At 51.4% G+C, this 13377-nt stretch overlaps 39 non-coding genes and 5 pseudogenes across 39 annotated transcripts; all 44 read left to right on the forward strand.

The window, feature by feature from the left end:
* Positions 1–76: 76 nt before the first annotated feature.
* Positions 77–195, forward strand: LOC114926238 (5S ribosomal RNA). The gene has a single exon (XR_003816681.1). It is a non-coding gene; the product is annotated as a 5S ribosomal RNA (ribosomal RNA).
* A 186-nt stretch (positions 196–381) lies between these two features.
* On the forward strand, positions 382–500 carry LOC114926691 (5S ribosomal RNA). Its single transcript, XR_003817105.1, has one exon. It is a non-coding gene; the product is annotated as a 5S ribosomal RNA (ribosomal RNA).
* Positions 501–688: 188 nt separating this feature from the next.
* On the forward strand, positions 689–802 carry LOC114926542 (5S ribosomal RNA). The gene has a single exon (XR_003816986.1). It is a non-coding gene; the product is annotated as a 5S ribosomal RNA (ribosomal RNA).
* Positions 803–988: 186 nt separating this feature from the next.
* Positions 989–1106, forward strand: LOC114926472 (5S ribosomal RNA). Its single transcript, XR_003816916.1, has one exon. It is a non-coding gene; the product is annotated as a 5S ribosomal RNA (ribosomal RNA).
* Positions 1107–1293: 187 nt separating this feature from the next.
* LOC114926475 (5S ribosomal RNA) lies at positions 1294–1410 on the forward strand. The gene has a single exon (XR_003816919.1). It is a non-coding gene; the product is annotated as a 5S ribosomal RNA (ribosomal RNA).
* Positions 1411–1597: 187 nt separating this feature from the next.
* On the forward strand, positions 1598–1711 carry LOC114926543 (5S ribosomal RNA). Its single transcript, XR_003816987.1, has one exon. It is a non-coding gene; the product is annotated as a 5S ribosomal RNA (ribosomal RNA).
* Positions 1712–1897: 186 nt separating this feature from the next.
* LOC114926584 (5S ribosomal RNA) lies at positions 1898–2010 on the forward strand (annotated as a pseudogene).
* A 183-nt stretch (positions 2011–2193) lies between these two features.
* On the forward strand, positions 2194–2311 carry LOC114926389 (5S ribosomal RNA). The gene has a single exon (XR_003816833.1). It is a non-coding gene; the product is annotated as a 5S ribosomal RNA (ribosomal RNA).
* A 185-nt stretch (positions 2312–2496) lies between these two features.
* Positions 2497–2610, forward strand: LOC114926545 (5S ribosomal RNA). The gene has a single exon (XR_003816989.1). It is a non-coding gene; the product is annotated as a 5S ribosomal RNA (ribosomal RNA).
* Positions 2611–2798: 188 nt separating this feature from the next.
* Positions 2799–2917, forward strand: LOC114927048 (5S ribosomal RNA). The gene has a single exon (XR_003817473.1). It is a non-coding gene; the product is annotated as a 5S ribosomal RNA (ribosomal RNA).
* A 186-nt stretch (positions 2918–3103) lies between these two features.
* Positions 3104–3214, forward strand: LOC114926602 (5S ribosomal RNA; annotated as a pseudogene).
* Positions 3215–3399: 185 nt separating this feature from the next.
* Positions 3400–3518, forward strand: LOC114926248 (5S ribosomal RNA). The gene has a single exon (XR_003816691.1). It is a non-coding gene; the product is annotated as a 5S ribosomal RNA (ribosomal RNA).
* Positions 3519–3705: 187 nt separating this feature from the next.
* LOC114926546 (5S ribosomal RNA) lies at positions 3706–3819 on the forward strand. The gene has a single exon (XR_003816990.1). It is a non-coding gene; the product is annotated as a 5S ribosomal RNA (ribosomal RNA).
* Positions 3820–4007: 188 nt separating this feature from the next.
* LOC114926378 (5S ribosomal RNA) lies at positions 4008–4125 on the forward strand. Its single transcript, XR_003816822.1, has one exon. It is a non-coding gene; the product is annotated as a 5S ribosomal RNA (ribosomal RNA).
* Positions 4126–4310: 185 nt separating this feature from the next.
* On the forward strand, positions 4311–4429 carry LOC114926802 (5S ribosomal RNA). Its single transcript, XR_003817226.1, has one exon. It is a non-coding gene; the product is annotated as a 5S ribosomal RNA (ribosomal RNA).
* Positions 4430–4617: 188 nt separating this feature from the next.
* Positions 4618–4735, forward strand: LOC114926401 (5S ribosomal RNA). Its single transcript, XR_003816845.1, has one exon. It is a non-coding gene; the product is annotated as a 5S ribosomal RNA (ribosomal RNA).
* A 181-nt stretch (positions 4736–4916) lies between these two features.
* On the forward strand, positions 4917–5028 carry LOC114926607 (5S ribosomal RNA; annotated as a pseudogene).
* Positions 5029–5219: 191 nt separating this feature from the next.
* LOC114926572 (5S ribosomal RNA) lies at positions 5220–5333 on the forward strand. Its single transcript, XR_003817014.1, has one exon. It is a non-coding gene; the product is annotated as a 5S ribosomal RNA (ribosomal RNA).
* Positions 5334–5516: 183 nt separating this feature from the next.
* LOC114926586 (5S ribosomal RNA) lies at positions 5517–5627 on the forward strand (annotated as a pseudogene).
* Positions 5628–5815: 188 nt separating this feature from the next.
* LOC114926282 (5S ribosomal RNA) lies at positions 5816–5933 on the forward strand. Its single transcript, XR_003816725.1, has one exon. It is a non-coding gene; the product is annotated as a 5S ribosomal RNA (ribosomal RNA).
* Positions 5934–6121: 188 nt separating this feature from the next.
* Positions 6122–6239, forward strand: LOC114926283 (5S ribosomal RNA). The gene has a single exon (XR_003816726.1). It is a non-coding gene; the product is annotated as a 5S ribosomal RNA (ribosomal RNA).
* Positions 6240–6425: 186 nt separating this feature from the next.
* LOC114926284 (5S ribosomal RNA) lies at positions 6426–6543 on the forward strand. The gene has a single exon (XR_003816727.1). It is a non-coding gene; the product is annotated as a 5S ribosomal RNA (ribosomal RNA).
* A 187-nt stretch (positions 6544–6730) lies between these two features.
* LOC114926249 (5S ribosomal RNA) lies at positions 6731–6849 on the forward strand. Its single transcript, XR_003816692.1, has one exon. It is a non-coding gene; the product is annotated as a 5S ribosomal RNA (ribosomal RNA).
* Positions 6850–7035: 186 nt separating this feature from the next.
* On the forward strand, positions 7036–7152 carry LOC114926429 (5S ribosomal RNA). Its single transcript, XR_003816873.1, has one exon. It is a non-coding gene; the product is annotated as a 5S ribosomal RNA (ribosomal RNA).
* Positions 7153–7338: 186 nt separating this feature from the next.
* On the forward strand, positions 7339–7452 carry LOC114926547 (5S ribosomal RNA). The gene has a single exon (XR_003816991.1). It is a non-coding gene; the product is annotated as a 5S ribosomal RNA (ribosomal RNA).
* Positions 7453–7639: 187 nt separating this feature from the next.
* LOC114926430 (5S ribosomal RNA) lies at positions 7640–7756 on the forward strand. The gene has a single exon (XR_003816874.1). It is a non-coding gene; the product is annotated as a 5S ribosomal RNA (ribosomal RNA).
* Positions 7757–7944: 188 nt separating this feature from the next.
* On the forward strand, positions 7945–8063 carry LOC114926913 (5S ribosomal RNA). Its single transcript, XR_003817338.1, has one exon. It is a non-coding gene; the product is annotated as a 5S ribosomal RNA (ribosomal RNA).
* A 188-nt stretch (positions 8064–8251) lies between these two features.
* Positions 8252–8370, forward strand: LOC114926250 (5S ribosomal RNA). The gene has a single exon (XR_003816693.1). It is a non-coding gene; the product is annotated as a 5S ribosomal RNA (ribosomal RNA).
* A 186-nt stretch (positions 8371–8556) lies between these two features.
* LOC114926452 (5S ribosomal RNA) lies at positions 8557–8672 on the forward strand. Its single transcript, XR_003816896.1, has one exon. It is a non-coding gene; the product is annotated as a 5S ribosomal RNA (ribosomal RNA).
* Positions 8673–8860: 188 nt separating this feature from the next.
* On the forward strand, positions 8861–8977 carry LOC114926431 (5S ribosomal RNA). Its single transcript, XR_003816875.1, has one exon. It is a non-coding gene; the product is annotated as a 5S ribosomal RNA (ribosomal RNA).
* Positions 8978–9163: 186 nt separating this feature from the next.
* Positions 9164–9279, forward strand: LOC114926453 (5S ribosomal RNA). Its single transcript, XR_003816897.1, has one exon. It is a non-coding gene; the product is annotated as a 5S ribosomal RNA (ribosomal RNA).
* A 186-nt stretch (positions 9280–9465) lies between these two features.
* On the forward strand, positions 9466–9583 carry LOC114926285 (5S ribosomal RNA). Its single transcript, XR_003816728.1, has one exon. It is a non-coding gene; the product is annotated as a 5S ribosomal RNA (ribosomal RNA).
* Positions 9584–9770: 187 nt separating this feature from the next.
* Positions 9771–9886, forward strand: LOC114926454 (5S ribosomal RNA). The gene has a single exon (XR_003816898.1). It is a non-coding gene; the product is annotated as a 5S ribosomal RNA (ribosomal RNA).
* A 187-nt stretch (positions 9887–10073) lies between these two features.
* LOC114927024 (5S ribosomal RNA) lies at positions 10074–10192 on the forward strand. Its single transcript, XR_003817449.1, has one exon. It is a non-coding gene; the product is annotated as a 5S ribosomal RNA (ribosomal RNA).
* Positions 10193–10379: 187 nt separating this feature from the next.
* LOC114927049 (5S ribosomal RNA) lies at positions 10380–10498 on the forward strand. The gene has a single exon (XR_003817474.1). It is a non-coding gene; the product is annotated as a 5S ribosomal RNA (ribosomal RNA).
* Positions 10499–10685: 187 nt separating this feature from the next.
* On the forward strand, positions 10686–10804 carry LOC114926294 (5S ribosomal RNA). The gene has a single exon (XR_003816737.1). It is a non-coding gene; the product is annotated as a 5S ribosomal RNA (ribosomal RNA).
* A 187-nt stretch (positions 10805–10991) lies between these two features.
* On the forward strand, positions 10992–11105 carry LOC114926548 (5S ribosomal RNA). The gene has a single exon (XR_003816992.1). It is a non-coding gene; the product is annotated as a 5S ribosomal RNA (ribosomal RNA).
* A 188-nt stretch (positions 11106–11293) lies between these two features.
* LOC114926473 (5S ribosomal RNA) lies at positions 11294–11411 on the forward strand. The gene has a single exon (XR_003816917.1). It is a non-coding gene; the product is annotated as a 5S ribosomal RNA (ribosomal RNA).
* Positions 11412–11597: 186 nt separating this feature from the next.
* LOC114926286 (5S ribosomal RNA) lies at positions 11598–11715 on the forward strand. Its single transcript, XR_003816729.1, has one exon. It is a non-coding gene; the product is annotated as a 5S ribosomal RNA (ribosomal RNA).
* Positions 11716–11899: 184 nt separating this feature from the next.
* Positions 11900–12013, forward strand: LOC114926549 (5S ribosomal RNA). The gene has a single exon (XR_003816993.1). It is a non-coding gene; the product is annotated as a 5S ribosomal RNA (ribosomal RNA).
* A 189-nt stretch (positions 12014–12202) lies between these two features.
* On the forward strand, positions 12203–12320 carry LOC114926440 (5S ribosomal RNA). The gene has a single exon (XR_003816884.1). It is a non-coding gene; the product is annotated as a 5S ribosomal RNA (ribosomal RNA).
* Positions 12321–12506: 186 nt separating this feature from the next.
* On the forward strand, positions 12507–12620 carry LOC114926550 (5S ribosomal RNA). Its single transcript, XR_003816994.1, has one exon. It is a non-coding gene; the product is annotated as a 5S ribosomal RNA (ribosomal RNA).
* Positions 12621–12807: 187 nt separating this feature from the next.
* On the forward strand, positions 12808–12918 carry LOC114926604 (5S ribosomal RNA; annotated as a pseudogene).
* Positions 12919–13100: 182 nt separating this feature from the next.
* LOC114926441 (5S ribosomal RNA) lies at positions 13101–13218 on the forward strand. The gene has a single exon (XR_003816885.1). It is a non-coding gene; the product is annotated as a 5S ribosomal RNA (ribosomal RNA).
* Positions 13219–13377: the final 159 nt, after the last annotated feature.

The raw sequence follows: 13377 nt of genomic DNA on the forward strand, positions 1-13377 counted from the left end.
ACCCGCAAGGCTTCGCGGATAGTGTTACGCTCTCTCGCGCCGCATGGTTAACAAAATTGTGTGTGCGAACTATAATAGGTGCGATCATACCAGCACTAATGCACCGGATCCCATCAGAACTCCGCAGTTAAGCGTGCTTGGGCGAGAGTAGTACTAGGATGGGTGACCTCCTGGGAAGTCCTCGTGTTGCACCTCTTTTTTTTTTTTTTAACGTCGTGCCGACCTTCATTCTTTAAATGACGCTATCCCGAGTAGGACACCTAAGGGCGAGCCGCAATGGCCTCATCCTCGACAGGCACCTACGGTACCCGCAAGGCTTCGCGGATAGTGTTACGCTCTCTCGCGCGCATGGTTAACAAAATTGTGTGTGCGAACTATAATAGGTGCGATCATACCAGCACTAATGCACCGGATCCCATCAGAACTCCGCAGTTAAGCGTGCTTGGGCGAGAGTAGTACTAGGATGGGTGACCTCCTGGGAAGTCCTCGTGTTGCACCTCTTTTTTTTTTTTTTTTAACGTCGTGCCGACCTTCATTCTTTAAATGACGCTATCCCGAGTAGGACACCTAAGGGCGAGCCGCAATGGCCTCATCCTCGACAGGCACCTACGGTACCCGCAAGGCTTCGCGGATAGTGTTACGCTCTCTCGCGCCCATGGTTAACAAAATTGTGTGTGCGAACTATAATAGGTGCGATCATACCAGCACTAATGCACCGGATCCCATCAGAACTCCGCAGTTAAGCGTGCTTGGGCGAGAGTAGTACTAGGATGGGTGCTGGGAAGTCCTCGTGTTGCACCTCTTTTTTTTTTTTTTTAACGTCGTGCCGACCTTCATTCTTTAAATGACGCTATCCCGAGTAGGACACCTAAGGGCGAGCCGCAATGGCCTCATCCTCGACAGGCACCTACGGTACCCGCAAGGCTTCGGATAGTGTTACGCTCTCTCGCGCCGCATGGTTAACAAAATTGTGTGTGCGAACTATAATAGGTGCGATCATACCAGCACTAATGCACCGGATCCCATCAGAACTCCGCAGTTAAGCGTGCTTGGGCGAGAGTAGTACTAGGATGGTGACCTCCTGGGAAGTCCTCGTGTTGCACCACTTTTTTTTTTTTTTAACGTCGTGCCGACCTTCATTCTTTAAATGACGCTATCCCGAGTAGGACACCTAAGGGCGAGCCGCAATGGCCTCATCCTCGACAGGCACCTACGGTACCCGCAAGGCTTCGCAGATAGTGTTACGCTCTCTCGCGCCGCATGGTTAACAAAATTGTGTGTGCGAACTATAATAGGTGCGATCATACCAGCACTAATGCACCGGATCCCATCAGAACTCCGCAGTTAAGCGTGCTTGGGCGAGAGTAGTACTAGGATGGGTGACCTCTGGAAGTCCTCGTGTTGCACCTCTTTTTTTTTTTTTTTTAACGTCGTGCCGACCTTCATTCTTTAAATGACGCTATCCCGAGTAGGACACCTAAGGGCGAGCCGCAATGGCCTCATCCTCGACAGGCACCTACGGTACCCGCAAGGCTTCGGATAGTGTTACGCTCTCTCGCGCCGCATGGTTAACAAAATTGTGTGTGCGAACTATAATAGGTGCGATCATACCAGCACTAATGCACCGGATCCCATCAGAACTCCGCAGTTAAGCGTGCTTGGGCGAGAGTAGTACTAGGATGGGTGCTGGGAAGTCCTCGTGTTGCACCTCTTTTTTTTTTTTTAACGTCGTGCCGACCTTCATTCTTTAAATGACGCTATCCCGAGTAGGACACCTAAGGGCGAGCCGCAATGGCCTCATCCTCGACAGGCACCTACGGTACCCGCAAGGCTTCGCGGATAGTGTTACGCTCTCTCGCGCCGCATGGTTAACAAAATTGTGTGTGCGAACTATAATAGGTGCGATCATACCAGCACTAATGCACCGGATCCCATCAGAACTCCGCAGTTAAGCGTGCTTGGGCGAGAGTAGTACTAGGATGGTGCTGGGAAGTCCTCGTGTTGCACCTTTTTTTTTTTTTTTAACGTCGTGCCGACCTTCATTCTTTAAATGACGCTATCCCGAGTAGGACACCTAAGGGCGAGCCGCAATGGCCTCATCCTCGACAGGCACCTACGGTACCCGCAAGGCTTCGCGGATAGTGTTACGCTCTCTCGCGCCGCATGGTTAATTGTGTGTGTGCGAACTATAATAGGTGCGATCATACCAGCACTAATGCACCGGATCCCATCAGAACTCCGCAGTTAAGCGTGCTTGGGCGAGAGTAGTACTAGGATGGTGACCTCCTGGGAAGTCCTCGTGTTGCACCTCTTTTTTTTTTTTTTTAACGTCGTGCCGACCTTCATTCTTTAAATGACGCTATCCCGAGTAGGACACCTAAGGGCGAGCCGCAATGGCCTCATCCTCGACAGGCACCTACGGTACCCGCAAGGCTTCGCAGATAGTGTTACGCTCTCTCGCGCCGATGGTTAACAAAATTGTGTGCGAACTATAATAGGTGCGATCATACCAGCACTAATGCACCGGATCCCATCAGAACTCCGCAGTTAAGCGTGCTTGGGCGAGAGTAGTACTAGGATGGGTGCTGGGAAGTCCTCGTGTTGCACCTCTTTTTTTTTTTTTTTAACGTCGTGCCGACCTTCATTCTTTAAATGACGCTATCCCGAGTAGGACACCTAAGGGCGAGCCGCAATGGCCTCATCCTCGACAGGCACCTACGGTACCCGCAAGGCTTCGCGGATAGTGTTACGCTCTCTCGCGCCGCATGGTTAACAAAATTGTGTGTGCGAACTATAATAGGTGCGATCATACCAGCACTAATGCACCGGATCCCATCAGAACTCCGCAGTTAAGCGTGCTTGGGCGAGAGTAGTACTAGGATGGGTGACCTCCTGGGAAGTCCTCGTGTTGCACCTTTTTTTTTTTTTTTAACGTCGTGCCGACCTTCATTCTTTAAATGACGCTATCCCGAGTAGGACACCTAAGGGCGAGCCGCAATGGCCTCATCCTCGACAGGCACCTACGGTACCCGCAAGGCTTCGCGGATAGTGTTACGCTCTCTCGCGCCGCATGGTTAACAAAATTGTGTGTGCGAACTATAATAGGTGCGATCATACCAGCACTAATGCACCGGATCCCATCAGAACTCCGCAGTTAAGCGTGCTTGGGCTGAGAGTAGTACTAGGATCCTGGGAAGTCCTCGTGTTGCACCTTTTTTTTTTTTTTAACGTCGTGCCGACCTTCATTCTTTAAATGACGCTATCCCGAGTAGGACACCTAAGGGCGAGCCGCAATGGCCTCATCCTCGACAGGCACCTACGGTACCCGCAAGGCTTCGCGGATAGTGTTACGCTCTCTCGCGCCGCATGGTTAACAAAATTGTGTGTGCGAACTATAATAGGTGCGATCATACCAGCACTAATGCACCGGATCCCATCAGAACTCCGCAGTTAAGCGTGCTTGGGCGAGAGTAGTACTAGGATGGGTGACCTCCTGGGAAGTCCTCGTGTTGCACCCTTTTTTTTTTTTTTTAACGTCGTGCCGACCTTCATTCTTTAAATGACGCTATCCCGAGTAGGACACCTAAGGGCGAGCCGCAATGGCCTCATCCTCGACAGGCACCTACGGTACCCGCAAGGCTTCGCGGATAGTGTTACGCTCTCTCGCGCCGCATGGTTAACAAAATTGTGTGTGCGAACTATAATAGGTGCGATCATACCAGCACTAATGCACCGGATCCCATCAGAACTCCGCAGTTAAGCGTGCTTGGGCGAGAGTAGTACTAGGATGGGTGCTGGGAAGTCCTCGTGTTGCACCTCTTTTTTTTTTTTTTTAACGTCGTGCCGACCTTCATTCTTTAAATGACGCTATCCCGAGTAGGACACCTAAGGGCGAGCCGCAATGGCCTCATCCTCGACAGGCACCTACGGTACCCGCAAGGCTTCGCGGATAGTGTTACGCTCTCTCGCGCCGCATGGTTAACAAAATTGTGTGTGCGAACTATAATAGGTGCGATCATACCAGCACTAATGCACCGGATCCCATCAGAACTCCGCAGTTAAGCGTGCTTGGGCGAGAGTAGTACTAGGATGGGTGACCTCTGGGAAGTCCTCGTGTTGCACCTTTTTTTTTTTTTTAACGTCGTGCCGACCTTCATTCTTTAAATGACGCTATCCCGAGTAGGACACCTAAGGGCGAGCCGCAATGGCCTCATCCTCGACAGGCACCTACGGTACCCGCAAGGCTTCGCGGATAGTGTTACGCTCTCTCGCGCCGCATGGTTAACAAAATTGTGTGTGCGAACTATAATAGGTGCGATCATACCAGCACTAATGCACCGGATCCCATCAGAACTCCGCAGTTAAGCGTGCTTGGGCGAGAGTAGTACTAGGATGGGTGACCTCCTGGGAAGTCCTCGTGTTGCACCTCTTTTTTTTTTTTTTTAACGTCGTGCCGACCTTCATTCTTTAAATGACGCTATCCCGAGTAGGACACCTAAGGGCGAGCCGCAATGGCCTCATCCTCGACAGGCACCTACGGTACCCGCAAGGCTTCGCGGATAGTGTTACGCTCTCTCGCGCCGCATGGTTAACAAAATTGTGTGTGCGAACTATAATAGGTGCGATCATACCAGCACTAATGCACCGGATCCCATCAGAACTCCGCAGTTAAGCGTGCTTGGGCGAGAGTAGTACTAGGATGGGTGACCTCTGGGAAGTCCTCGTGTTGCACTTTTTTTTTTTTTTTAACGTCGTGCCGACCTTCATTCTTTAAATGACGCTATCCCGAGTAGGACACCTAAGGGCGAGCCGCAATGGCCTCATCCTCGACAGGCACCTACGGTACCCGCAAGGCTTCGCGGATAGTGTTACGCTCTCTCCGCATGGTTAACAAAATTGTGTGTGCGAACTATAATAGGTGCGATCATACCAGCACTAATGCACCGGATCCATCAGAACTCCGCAGTTAAGCGTGCTTGGGCGAGAGTAGTACTAGGATGGTGCTGGGAAGTCCTCGTGTTGCACACTTTTTTTTTTTTTTTTTTTAACGTCGTGCCGACCTTCATTCTTTAAATGACGCTATCCCGAGTAGGACACCTAAGGGCGAGCCGCAATGGCCTCATCCTCGACAGGCACCTACGGTACCCGCAAGGCTTCGCGGATAGTGTTACGCTCTCTCGCGCCGCATGGTTAACAAAATTGTGTGTGCGAACTATAATAGGTGCGATCATACCAGCACTAATGCACCGGATCCCATCAGAACTCCGCAGTTAAGCGTGCTTGGGCGAGAGTAGTACTAGGATGGGTGCTGGGAAGTCCTCGTGTTGCACCTTTTTTTTTTTTTAACGTCGTGCCGACCTTCATTCTTTAAATGACGCTATCCCGAGTAGGACACCTAAGGGCGAGCCGCAATGGCCTCATCCTCGACAGGCACCTACGGTACCCGCAAGGCTTCGCGGATAGTGTTACGCTCTCTCGCGCCGCATGGTTAAAAAATTGTGTGTGCGAACTATAATAGGTGCGATCATACCAGCACTAATGCACCGGATCCCATCAGAACTCCGCAGTTAAGCGTGCTTGGGCGAGAGTAGTACTAGGATGGGTGGGAAGTCCTCGTGTTGCACCTCTTTTTTTTTTTTTTTTAACGTCGTGCCGACCTTCATTCTTTAAATGACGCTATCCCGAGTAGGACACCTAAGGGCGAGCCGCAATGGCCTCATCCTCGACAGGCACCTACGGTACCCGCAAGGCTTCGCGGATAGTGTTACGCTCTCTCGCGCGCATGGTTAACAAAATTGTGTGTGCGAACTATAATAGGTGCGATCATACCAGCACTAATGCACCGGATCCCATCAGAACTCCGCAGTTAAGCGTGCTTGGGCGAGAGTAGTACTAGGATGGGTGACCTCTGGGAAGTCCTCGTGTTGCACCTCTTTTTTTTTTTTTTTAACGTCGTGCCGACCTTCATTCTTTAAATGACGCTATCCCGAGTAGGACACCTAAGGGCGAGCCGCAATGGCCTCATCCTCGACAGGCACCTACGGTACCCGCAAGGCTTCGCGGATAGTGTTACGCTCTCTCGCGCCGCATGGTTAACAAAATTGTGTGTGCGAACTATAATAGGTGCGATCATACCAGCACTAATGCACCGGATCCCATCAGAACTCCGCAGTTAAGCGTGCTTGGGCGAGAGTAGTACTAGGATGGGTGACCTCTGGGAAGTCCTCGTGTTGCACCTCTTTTTTTTTTTTTAACGTCGTGCCGACCTTCATTCTTTAAATGACGCTATCCCGAGTAGGACACCTAAGGGCGAGCCGCAATGGCCTCATCCTCGACAGGCACCTACGGTACCCGCAAGGCTTCGCGGATAGTGTTACGCTCTCTCGCGCCGCATGGTTAACAAAATTGTGTGTGCGAACTATAATAGGTGCGATCATACCAGCACTAATGCACCGGATCCCATCAGAACTCCGCAGTTAAGCGTGCTTGGGCGAGAGTAGTACTAGGATGGGTGACCTCTGGGAAGTCCTCGTGTTGCACCTCTTTTTTTTTTTTTTAACGTCGTGCCGACCTTCATTCTTTAAATGACGCTATCCCGAGTAGGACACCTAAGGGCGAGCCGCAATGGCCTCATCCTCGACAGGCACCTACGGTACCCGCAAGGCTTCGCAGATAGTGTTACGCTCTCTCGCGCCGCATGGTTAACAAAATTGTGTGTGCGAACTATAATAGGTGCGATCATACCAGCACTAATGCACCGGATCCCATCAGAACTCCGCAGTTAAGCGTGCTTGGGCGAGAGTAGTACTAGGATGGGTGACCTCCTGGGAAGTCCTCGTGTTGCACCCTTTTTTTTTTTTTTAACGTCGTGCCGACCTTCATTCTTTAAATGACGCTATCCCGAGTAGGACACCTAAGGGCGAGCCGCAATGGCCTCATCCTCGACAGGCACCTACGGTACCCGCAAGGCTTCGCGGATAGTGTTACGCTCTCTCGCGCCGCATGGTTAACAAAATTGTGTGTGCGAACTATAATAGGTGCGATCATACCAGCACTAATGCACCGGATCCCATCAGAACTCCGCAGTTAAGCGTGCTTGGGCGAGAGTAGTACTAGGATGGGTGACCCTGGGAAGTCCTCGTGTTGCACCTCTTTTTTTTTTTTTAACGTCGTGCCGACCTTCATTCTTTAAATGACGCTATCCCGAGTAGGACACCTAAGGGCGAGCCGCAATGGCCTCATCCTCGACAGGCACCTACGGTACCCGCAAGGCTTCGCGGATAGTGTTACGCTCTCTCGCGCCGCATGGTTAACAAAATTGTGTGTGCGAACTATAATAGGTGCGATCATACCAGCACTAATGCACCGGATCCCATCAGAACTCCGCAGTTAAGCGTGCTTGGGCGAGAGTAGTACTAGGATGGGTGCTGGGAAGTCCTCGTGTTGCACCTCTTTTTTTTTTTTTTTTAACGTCGTGCCGACCTTCATTCTTTAAATGACGCTATCCCGAGTAGGACACCTAAGGGCGAGCCGCAATGGCCTCATCCTCGACAGGCACCTACGGTACCCGCAAGGCTTCGGATAGTGTTACGCTCTCTCGCGCCGCATGGTTAACAAAATTGTGTGTGCGAACTATAATAGGTGCGATCATACCAGCACTAATGCACCGGATCCCATCAGAACTCCGCAGTTAAGCGTGCTTGGGCGAGAGTAGTACTAGGATGGGTGACCCTGGGAAGTCCTCGTGTTGCACCTCTTTTTTTTTTTTTTTAACGTCGTGCCGACCTTCATTCTTTAAATGACGCTATCCCGAGTAGGACACCTAAGGGCGAGCCGCAATGGCCTCATCCTCGACAGGCACCTACGGTACCCGCAAGGCTTCGCGGATAGTGTTACGCTCTCTCGCGCCGCATGGTTAACAAAATTGTGTGTGCGAACTATAATAGGTGCGATCATACCAGCACTAATGCACCGGATCCCATCAGAACTCCGCAGTTAAGCGTGCTTGGGCGAGAGTAGTACTAGGATGGGTGACCTCCTGGGAAGTCCTCGTGTTGCACCTCTTTTTTTTTTTTTTTAACGTCGTGCCGACCTTCATTCTTTAAATGACGCTATCCCGAGTAGGACACCTAAGGGCGAGCCGCAATGGCCTCATCCTCGACAGGCACCTACGGTACCCGCAAGGCTTCGCGGATAGTGTTACGCTCTCTCGCGCCGCATGGTTAACAAAATTGTGTGTGCGAACTATAATAGGTGCGATCATACCAGCACTAATGCACCGGATCCCATCAGAACTCCGCAGTTAAGCGTGCTTGGGCGAGAGTAGTACTAGGATGGGTGACCTCCTGGGAAGTCCTCGTGTTGCACCCTTTTTTTTTTTTTTTAACGTCGTGCCGACCTTCATTCTTTAAATGACGCTATCCGAGTAGGACACCTAAGGGCGAGCCGCAATGGCCTCATCCTCGACAGGCACCTACGGTACCCGCAAGGCTTCGCGGATAGTGTTACGCTCTCTCGCGCCGCATGGTTAACAAAATTGTGTGTGCGAACTATAATAGGTGCGATCATACCAGCACTAATGCACCGGATCCCATCAGAACTCCGCAGTTAAGCGTGCTTGGGCGAGAGTAGTACTAGGATGGGTGACCTGGGAAGTCCTCGTGTTGCACCTCTTTTTTTTTTTTTTTAACGTCGTGCCGACCTTCATTCTTTAAATGACGCTATCCCGAGTAGGACACCTAAGGGCGAGCCGCAATGGCCTCATCCTCGACAGGCACCTACGGTACCCGCAAGGCTTCGCGGATAGTGTTACGCTCTCTCGCGCCGCATGGTTAACAAAATTGTGTGTGCGAACTATAATAGGTGCGATCATACCAGCACTAATGCACCGGATCCCATCAGAACTCCGCAGTTAAGCGTGCTTGGGCGAGAGTAGTACTAGGATGGGTGACCCTGGGAAGTCCTCGTGTTGCACCTCTTTTTTTTTTTTTAACGTCGTGCCGACCTTCATTCTTTAAATGACGCTATCCCGAGTAGGACACCTAAGGGCGAGCCGCAATGGCCTCATCCTCGACAGGCACCTACGGTACCCGCAAGGCTTCGCGGATAGTGTTACGCTCTCTCGCGCCGCATGGTTAACAAAATTGTGTGTGCGAACTATAATAGGTGCGATCATACCAGCACTAATGCACCGGATCCCATCAGAACTCCGCAGTTAAGCGTGCTTGGGCGAGAGTAGTACTAGGATGGGTGACCTGGGAAGTCCTCGTGTTGCACCTCTTTTTTTTTTTTTTAACGTCGTGCCGACCTTCATTCTTTAAATGACGCTATCCCGAGTAGGACACCTAAGGGCGAGCCGCAATGGCCTCATCCTCGACAGGCACCTACGGTACCCGCAAGGCTTCGCGGATAGTGTTACGCTCTCTCGCGCGCATGGTTAACAAAATTGTGTGTGCGAACTATAATAGGTGCGATCATACCAGCACTAATGCACCGGATCCCATCAGAACTCCGCAGTTAAGCGTGCTTGGGCGAGAGTAGTACTAGGATGGGTGACCTCTGGGAAGTCCTCGTGTTGCACCTCTTTTTTTTTTTTTTAACGTCGTGCCGACCTTCATTCTTTAAATGACGCTATCCCGAGTAGGACACCTAAGGGCGAGCCGCAATGGCCTCATCCTCGACAGGCACCTACGGTACCCGCAAGGCTTCGCGGATAGTGTTACGCTCTCTCGCGCCGCATGGTTAACAAAATTGTGTGTGCGAACTATAATAGGTGCGATCATACCAGCACTAATGCACCGGATCCCATCAGAACTCCGCAGTTAAGCGTGCTTGGGCGAGAGTAGTACTAGGATGGGTGACCTGGGAAGTCCTCGTGTTGCACCTCTTTTTTTTTTTTTTAACGTCGTGCCGACCTTCATTCTTTAAATGACGCTATCCCGAGTAGGACACCTAAGGGCGAGCCGCAATGGCCTCATCCTCGACAGGCACCTACGGTACCCGCAAGGCTTCGCGGATAGTGTTACGCTCTCTCGCGCCGCATGGTTAACAAAATTGTGTGTGCGAACTATAATAGGTGCGATCATACCAGCACTAATGCACCGGATCCCATCAGAACTCCGCAGTTAAGCGTGCTTGGGCGAGAGTAGTACTAGGATGGGTGACCTCCTGGGAAGTCCTCGTGTTGCACCTCTTTTTTTTTTTTTTAACGTCGTGCCGACCTTCATTCTTTAAATGACGCTATCCCGAGTAGGACACCTAAGGGCGAGCCGCAATGGCCTCATCCTCGACAGGCACCTACGGTACCCGCAAGGCTTCGCGGATAGTGTTACGCTCTCTCGCGCCGCATGGTTAACAAAATTGTGTGTGCGAACTATAATAGGTGCGATCATACCAGCACTAATGCACCGGATCCCATCAGAACTCCGCAGTTAAGCGTGCTTGGGCGAGAGTAGTACTAGGATGGGTGACCTCCTGGGAAGTCCTCGTGTTGCACCTTTTTTTTTTTTTTTTAACGTCGTGCCGACCTTCATTCTTTAAATGACGCTATCCCGAGTAGGACACCTAAGGGCGAGCCGCAATGGCCTCATCCTCGACAGGCACCTACGGTACCCGCAAGGCTTCGCGGATAGTGTTACGCTCTCTCGCGCCGCATGGTTAACAAAATTGTGTGTGCGAACTATAATAGGTGCGATCATACCAGCACTAATGCACCGGATCCCATCAGAACTCCGCAGTTAAGCGTGCTTGGGCGAGAGTAGTACTAGGATGGGTGACCTCCTGGGAAGTCCTCGTGTTGCACCTCTTTTTTTTTTTTTTAACGTCGTGCCGACCTTCATTCTTTAAATGACGCTATCCCGAGTAGGACACCTAAGGGCGAGCCGCAATGGCCTCATCCTCGACAGGCACCTACGGTACCCGCAAGGCTTCGCGGATAGTGTTACGCTCTCTCGCGCCGCATGGTTAACAAAATTGTGTGTGCGAACTATAATAGGTGCGATCATACCAGCACTAATGCACCGGATCCCATCAGAACTCCGCAGTTAAGCGTGCTTGGGCGAGAGTAGTACTAGGATGGGTGCTGGGAAGTCCTCGTGTTGCACCTCTTTTTTTTTTTTTTTAACGTCGTGCCGACCTTCATTCTTTAAATGACGCTATCCCGAGTAGGACACCTAAGGGCGAGCCGCAATGGCCTCATCCTCGACAGGCACCTACGGTACCCGCAAGGCTTCGCGGATAGTGTTACGCTCTCTCGCGCCGCATGGTTAACAAAATTGTGTGTGCGAACTATAATAGGTGCGATCATACCAGCACTAATGCACCGGATCCCATCAGAACTCCGCAGTTAAGCGTGCTTGGGCGAGAGTAGTACTAGGATGGGTGACCTCTGGGAAGTCCTCGTGTTGCACTCTTTTTTTTTTTTTTAACGTCGTGCCGACCTTCATTCTTTAAATGACGCTATCCCGAGTAGGACACCTAAGGGCGAGCCGCAATGGCCTCATCCTCGACAGGCACCTACGGTACCCGCAAGGCTTCGCAGATAGTGTTACGCTCTCTCGCGCCGCATGGTTAACAAAATTGTGTGTGCGAACTATAATAGGTGCGATCATACCAGCACTAATGCACCGGATCCCATCAGAACTCCGCAGTTAAGCGTGCTTGGGCGAGAGTAGTACTAGGATGGGTGACCTCTGGGAAGTCCTCGTGTTGCACCTCTTTTTTTTTTTTTAACGTCGTGCCGACCTTCATTCTTTAAATGACGCTATCCCGAGTAGGACACCTAAGGGCGAGCCGCAATGGCCTCATCCTCGACAGGCACCTACGGTACCCGCAAGGCTTCGCGGATAGTGTTACGCTCTCTCGCGCCGCATGGTTAACAAAATTGTGTGCGAACTATAATAGGTGCGATCATACCAGCACTAATGCACCGGATCCCATCAGAACTCCGCAGTTAAGCGTGCTTGGGCGAGAGTAGTACTAGGATGGGTGCTGGGAAGTCCTCGTGTTGCACCTCTTTTTTTTTTTTTTTTAACGTCGTGCCGACCTTCATTCTTTAAATGACGCTATCCCGAGTAGGACACCTAAGGGCGAGCCGCAATGGCCTCATCCTCGACAGGCACCTACGGTACCCGCAAGGCTTCGCAGATAGTGTTACGCTCTCTCGCGCCGCATGGTTAACAAAATTGTGTGTGCGAACTATAATAGGTGCGATCATACCAGCACTAATGCACCGGATCCCATCAGAACTCCGCAGTTAAGCGTGCTTGGGCGAGAGTAGTACTAGGATGGGTGACCTCTGGGAAGTCCTCGTGTTGCACCCTTTTTTTTTTTTTTTAACGTCGTGCCGACCTTCATTCTTTAAATGACGCTATCCCGAGTAGGACACCTAAGGGCGAGCCGCAATGGCCTCATCCTCGACAGGCACCTACGGTACCCGCAAGGCTTCGCGGATAGTGTTACGCTCTCTCGCGCGCATGGTTAACAAAATTGTGTGTGCGAACTATAATAGGTGCGATCATACCAGCACTAATGCACCGGATCCCATCAGAACTCCGCAGTTAAGCGTGCTTGGGCGAGAGTAGTACTAGGATGGGTGCTGGGAAGTCCTCGTGTTGCACCTCTTTTTTTTTTTTTTAACGTCGTGCCGACCTTCATTCTTTAAATGACGCTATCCCGAGTAGGACACCTAAGGGCGAGCCGCAATGGCCTCATCCTCGACAGGCACCTACGGTACCCGCAAGGCTTCGCGGATAGTGTTACGCTCTCTCGCGCCGCATGGTTAACAAAATTGTGTGTGCGAACTATAATAGGTGCGATCATACCAGCACTAATGCACCGGATCCATCAGAACTCCGCAGTTAAGCGTGCTTGGGCGAGAGTAGTACTAGGATGGGCTGGGAAGTCCTCGTGTTGCACCTCTTTTTTTTTTAACGTCGTGCCGACCTTCATTCTTTAAATGACGCTATCCGAGTAGGACACCTAAGGGCGAGCCGCAATGGCCTCATCCTCGACAGGCACCTACGGTACCCGCAAGGCTTCGCGGATAGTGTTACGCTCTCTCGCGCCGCATGGTTAACAAAATTGTGTGTGCGAACTATAATAGGTGCGATCATACCAGCACTAATGCACCGGATCCCATCAGAACTCCGCAGTTAAGCGTGCTTGGGCGAGAGTAGTACTAGGATGGGTGACCTCTGGGAAGTCCTCGTGTTGCACCCTTTTTTTTTTTTTTTAACGTCGTGCCGACCTTCATTCTTTAAATGACGCTATCCCGAGTAGGACACCTAAGGGCGAGCCGCAATGGCCTCATCCTCGACAGGCACCTACGGTACCCGCAAGGCTTCGCAGATAGTGTTACGCTCTCTCGCGCCGCATGGT

The sequence above is a fragment of the Arachis hypogaea genome, unplaced genomic scaffold (assembly GCF_003086295.3).
Source record: "Arachis hypogaea cultivar Tifrunner unplaced genomic scaffold, arahy.Tifrunner.gnm2.J5K5 arahy.Tifrunner.gnm2.scaffold_32, whole genome shotgun sequence".
NCBI lineage: Eukaryota > Viridiplantae > Streptophyta > Magnoliopsida > Fabales > Fabaceae > Arachis > Arachis hypogaea.